This window comes from Desmodus rotundus, chromosome 3 (assembly GCF_022682495.2).
Source record: "Desmodus rotundus isolate HL8 chromosome 3, HLdesRot8A.1, whole genome shotgun sequence".
Classification (NCBI taxonomy): domain Eukaryota; kingdom Metazoa; phylum Chordata; class Mammalia; order Chiroptera; family Phyllostomidae; genus Desmodus; species Desmodus rotundus.
In genome coordinates this window covers 146,717,209-146,723,400 of record NC_071389.1, presented here as the reverse complement: position 1 = coordinate 146,723,400, position 6,192 = coordinate 146,717,209, and positions in this window count along the sequence as shown.

Below are 6,192 nucleotides of genomic sequence, written 5' to 3'. Positions count from 1 at the left end.
CAAAAACAAAAGCAAAAAAACAAACTAAGCAAACAACTAGAACAGGAACAGATTTACAGAAATAGAGATCACATGGAGGTTATCAGTGGGGAAGAGGAGGGGGGAGAATAACGGAAAAGGTACAGGGAATAAGAAGCATAATTGGTAGGTACAAAATAGGTTGAGGTTAAGAATAGTACAGGAAATGGAGAAGCCAAAATGGTTATATGTATGACCCACAGACATGAACTAAGGTGCGGGAATGATGGTGGAGGCAGGGTATAGGGTGGAGGGGAATAAAAGAGAGAAGAAAAATGGGACAACTGTAATAGCATAATCAATAAAATATATTAAAAATAAGGAAGGAAATTTAACACATGATACAACATGTACGAACTTTAAAGACATTCTATTAAGTAAAAAAACCAGTAACAAAAAGGAAAAAACAAAACAAGAAAACATACAATGTGGGAGATAGCCAACATACTCAAAATATTCAAATCAATAAAGCTATTGGTGAAAATGAACAAAAATTAATTTCAGCAGGAATGTCTCATGCAGAAATATAGATGTACAAGATGCAAATTTATAGTTCCCGTTGCCAGGGACACCCTTGTCTCTTGATTTAGGCTAGGGATGTTGGTTTAAAGTGAAATGACTGCATGTGGCAGGAGAAGGGACAGGAGCTATATTCCTCCCTTTTCTCTCAAGGGAAGTCCAAGGATTTCCTGAGAAGTGGAAGTAGCAGGACATGGGAAGACTTATCAGTTAAGATGTGATCTATGCATATATCCAGGTTCCCAGGACCTAAGCCACAAGGTATGTTTTGTGTAGTGGAGTTTGCTGTCACTCTGCAAACTCTTTCCTTGGAGACAACGCTGCTCTCTATTCCTTCACGTGCCCGCCCGCTGTTCTGGTGCAGTGTCTACTCTACTACACAATGTTTTAGAATGAGTAAGTATCTGTTATACAATGTTTTAGAATGAGTAAGCATGTCCCATTGCACAGGTGTTCTTGATCCAAAATCATTTAATCTAAGAACACTTAATTCTAGAACAAAGCCCCAACTTTATTTTATAACTTCAAGGCATTATAAATTTTAGTTTTCTTTAAGCCCTAGGCTCATCTGCTAATGTTTGTTAAAATAGTATATACACAAGTTTATTAATATTTGGAAGAGTTAATTTCCTTGACAACCCAGCTCTGCAGGCTCCATTTCACATGGGCACAAGTAGGTTAAGATGGTATTTGTTTAACATATAATGTGAAAAGTACATTGAAAAGGTGCCCGCTGTTTCTCTCACCAAAATGGGGCTGCCATATAAAACCTGCCGAGCTATATATTTTACTCATCTTAATAAGCATGTTATAAAATGGCACTGAATGTCTTCCTCTCAGAGCCAAAGAAGGCTTAGGGCATTAAAAACATCAAAAGCATAAAAAAGTTAAGTAGTTGCAATAGGTACAGATCTAAAGCAACGAACTACATCTAGCTGCAGAATTTGAGATCAAATATGCCTGCTTTTTCCATTCGCCCTTTGGGGTCATTTCTCTGATAAATAATTCACAGACTGCGGTGCAAAGTAGTTTGCATACTGACAAGATTAAAAAGAATGCTTTGTCTGGGTTAAATTTACAATCTGAAACCTTCCTTTAAAATGTCAAGAAGGTAATTAATTTAAGAAGGTTTGCCAAGCACAGTCTCCGACCCTGTCAGAAAAATTTCATTTCCTGAGGGTGAAAAGATGTTGCATTTATCTTTCCCAAATGCCTGTTTTGGTTTCCATTTTAAGACCATTTTCTCCCTTCCTAATATGCTTTTTATAGCCCTTTCCTTTCTCAGTGAAAATTAATCCAGTATTCTTTCCTGGTGGATTTTTTGAAGATTTTCTAACATAGTCTGCAAATTACCTCTGAATGGGGGCTGGAATACAGGTCAGACCTTTTGACACAAACAGAAGAGGAGCATTTTTCCGCGGAGAGCACTCTCCCCTGCCCGAACATTCAGACAAGCGCTTTGAGTAGCCGTGGGAAATGCATAAATTCAACAGCATGGAAATTCGCTTTTGGCAGAGCGAAACATCCTGTCCACATATGCTCAGTAGTGTGCATTCTTATGAATGAATGCTTATGACCATCAGTGGGTTTTTACAGCAGCTCTTCAAGCCAAGTTCACCAGTGTAACTGTGTCCCTTTAGCTAATCCCCGGAGGCATAGAGGAAGAGACGAAACAATGCTTTATTGTTCAGAAACCTAATCCAAAATTTGTGTGTCATAAGTGCACAGAGTGGCACTTCACTGACACATTAGAATCGTGTTGCAGTTTTCCTTAAAAGTAGGGTTTGCAAGACTGGCAAAGCTAAATAGATGTCATTTCACTGATGCTAATCTGGAAGGAATGATTTCATCTTTAATATACTTCAAGAAACAAAGGTCAGTGGAAATGTGTCATAATGCTAAGTGAGAAAAAAAATAGCCCAAAAGACATGAAACTCTAAATTGGAATTTTGTGATTTTAATGCAAATCTAAATGAGAAATGTTTTCAGGAGAGATGCTTTGGGATGTTCAGCTGTCTTCCCTAGTTACTGCTCTTGAACCTAGCAAATGAAGTGTTTGTATTGCAACAATTCAGTTTCCCGAGATTTTCCTTCTACACTTTGTGTCACTTGGTAGGGTCAGGATGTGCTACATCAGTTTGACAGCTGTGTTCTCTGAGGCTTTAGAAAAGCAGCCACTGGGTAAATTGTTTTTGTACATTCCTTGCTACCATCACACTCCAGAAGACAGAGTATCTTCAGGATACATGTTGCATTCTGTCTGGAGTCTACACCATTAACACGTCACCAGTCAACATCCGTTTCTAATCCTTCGACTTGGGTATTTTCATTGCCTTCAAAATTTTGGGGAAGTTGTGGTAGTAAAAATTAAAAAGAAATTGTTCGTGGGTCTGTCCAGAAAGGATCCAGCCATGTGATATGAAAAATAAAGACATTTATTAAAGAAGATACAAGATACAAAAAACATTGTACATAGGACAATGACACCTCAGTCCTCTTCAAAGTAGGCTTCTTGGGACCTCACACAGTTCTCCCAATCGCCATCAGCTGCCCTGTCATATTTTCCTGAATCTCTCTGATGGTCTGCAATCTCTTCCCTTTCAAAGGTGATTTTAGTTTTGGGAAAAGCCAGAAGTTACAGGGTGCCAAATCTGGGCTGTCGTGGGGCTGAGTCACCTGGGTGATTTGATGTTTCTCCAGAATACCCTGTACCAGAGGTGGTGCGCGAGTGAGCACATTGTTGTGATGAAGCTGCCAATCACGAGTTGCCCACAGCTGTGGCCTTCTGTATCATCCAAATAGTTTCCATGGAGGAATGTTCAAGCTTAACGTAAAATTTGATGCAGATTCATTACTCTACCCTCTCAGTCATATTGAGTGCTACAGCCATATAGTACACATGCTCACTTAATGGCATCTTTCCATCCCCCACCCACTGACTAGTACGGTGAAGTAGTCATTGTTCACACATGCACATTCTAGTGCACTCTCCTTGCCTGCCAGGGTGGGACTATACTGGAAGTGATACAATTATGATGGGAGAGGAAGGGCCTATAGCAAATGGAAACTTGGAAAGGCAAGAGATGGCATAGAATTTAAAAAGAGTGAAATATCACCATTTGTGACAGCATGGATGGACATAGAGGGTATTGTGCTAAGTGGAATAAGTCAGAAAAAGACAAATACCATATGATTTCACTTACAAGTGGAATCAAAAGAACAAAATAAACAAACACAATTGCAACAGACTCATAGATACCGAGAACCAGACTGACGGTTGCCAGAGAATAGGGAGGTTAGGGGTGGGGGGGGAAGGTGAAGGATTAAGAACTACAAACCGGTAGTTATAGGACAGTCACAGAAATGTAAAGTAGAGCGTGGGGAATATGGCAGTAATATTGTAATAACTGTGTGTGGTGCCAGGGCGGGTACTTGAAACATCGGGGGGCCTATTTTATGAAGTATGTGATTGTCTGGCCACTACGCTGTATGCCTGAAACTAGTACAGCATAACATTGAATGTAAACATTAATTGAAAAGGAGAAAAAAGAAAATAGAGAAAATAAAAAATAAAAAAGAAGAGAGATGATTGAAAGGTGGCCGTCAAACAATGGTCTGGAAGTGATTGTGGGGGCCAAGAATGACATTGAATCCTTTGTTACCCCAGGGAGGTTAGAGAGAAACATGTAATTAATAAATATTGAAGCAGCCAATATATGAGAGACACGGGACTAGGGAGTGAGCACGCGGTGGACGGACCCAGTCTGTCCTCACGTACTTTAACATCTAGTGGGGAAGATGGATAATACATGTAAAGTATATATGACTCTAAATTGTGATATGGTCTGTGAAGAAAACAAGCACGATGAATTAAGAGAGAAATGCTTAAAATGTTTCCACTTGGTCAGAGTTGTACTCCAACAGCAAGAGCAGGGAGCATCGACTCGCAGACTGAACAACACTTTTAAAACATGTACCAGATCATATTCTCCCATTCTTAAAACTCCTCTTTTTATCACCCTTGGAATAAACTCAAAATTCCTCACCAAGCTCTAAAGACCCCACATCATCTGATTCCTTCAATCTCTCCAACCTCTTCTCTTTCCATTCTCCCCCTTGCTTTCTCCCTTCACCCACCCGGGCTTCTCTTCTGCTCCTCAAGGACGCTGATCTGTTTCTCACTGCAGGTCCTGGATGATGGCCTCCCGCCCCTTCCTGCACTCAGTCTCTCTGTGTCTCTCAGCCTCTTCTCTTCTTTCCAGAGAGGCGCGCGTTGACCTCCTGTGCCACGTGATCTTCGACTCCTCTGTCCTTGTCTCCACATCCCATCCATCAGCGACACCTGCCGTTTCAGACTCTTCAGTTCTCTCAAATCCGCGTCTCTGTGGCTACCTTTACCACCACCACATATTAGTTCAAAGTATCACCATGTCTACTCTGTAACAATAATTTCCAGTCTTATCATAAAAGGCTGGCAGAAGGTCAGCTGTCCCTTTTCTAGGAAATCTAAGTAGAAACAGTTTCAAATCGAGGCCTCTGATCTGGATGGACCTTCCTAACAACCACGGCTACCAACTCCTGCTCAGGCAGGAGCAGACCTGCCCTGCCTGAACTCTCACCTCCCAGCGGAGAGGGAGAGGAGAGAGAACGTGCGAGCCTGTAAGGGTAGTGAGCTTTGTCCGCTTTCAGCACTGGGTCGTGCAGCGGAGAGGTTGTTCTGGGACTTTTGTGTCAAATACATCTGGATTTGAAATTGAGCTTTCCCACTGACAAGCTGTGTGAATTTTGATGAGTGGTTTAGATTCCAAGTGTCTCAGTGTTCTCATAAATAAAATGGAAACAATGCCTGCTTGAAAAGGCTGTTATGAGATCAGCGTTAAGTGCCAAGGAGAGTGCCTGGCCCATTCTGGACACGCAATGAATGCTAATTCCTTTTATTTTGTTTTTCTCAGATTTTGCCTAGGAGACTGGCATGTACATTTCTAAAAGTGATCCCAGGCGTTTTGAACCTTGACCATCCCTGGCACGAGCACCGCCCCAGGCAGTAGGTCCAAATTCAATCCTCATGCCTGTAAAACAGGGATGGAAAACCGAGTTTGGCAATTCTCAAAAGCTGAAGAGCATTACATTGCACGTGCTGTTCCTCGTTTGCTCTATTGCATTGTGTTTATTTCGCCATTTCAAAGAATCATACTCTTTTAGAGTGGAACAGCCTGTAGAGAGCATTTTATGGTAGAGTAGAAATAACACTGTGCCTGGGGTCAGGAGATAAGGATTTGAGGCCTGGAGGTGCAGCAAGCCAGCCACACGCATTGGAGCCCCTGCCCTGCCTACTGCACTGAATGGGTAAGCCTTTGGCCGGAGGAACCACGGCTCCCCGTGAGCACACGCGAGAGTCAATAGGTGGTTATTGTTTTGACCAAGCATCAGGTTTTGTTTGGTTTAATGATTTTAGACTTGCTATTTTTTTTAAATAACAAGATTGGGGCTGTCTGTGTAAGGGGTGAGGAGGTTTGTCAGAAACCAAAGGGTTTGCACAGAAAGATAGTGAACTGTGGAGGCTGCGCGATGTAACCACCTCCCTCGACCTGAAGACAGTGTGAATGAACCCACATAACACTGCAGTAATTTTGGCAATAATGTGTGTCCTTTCAG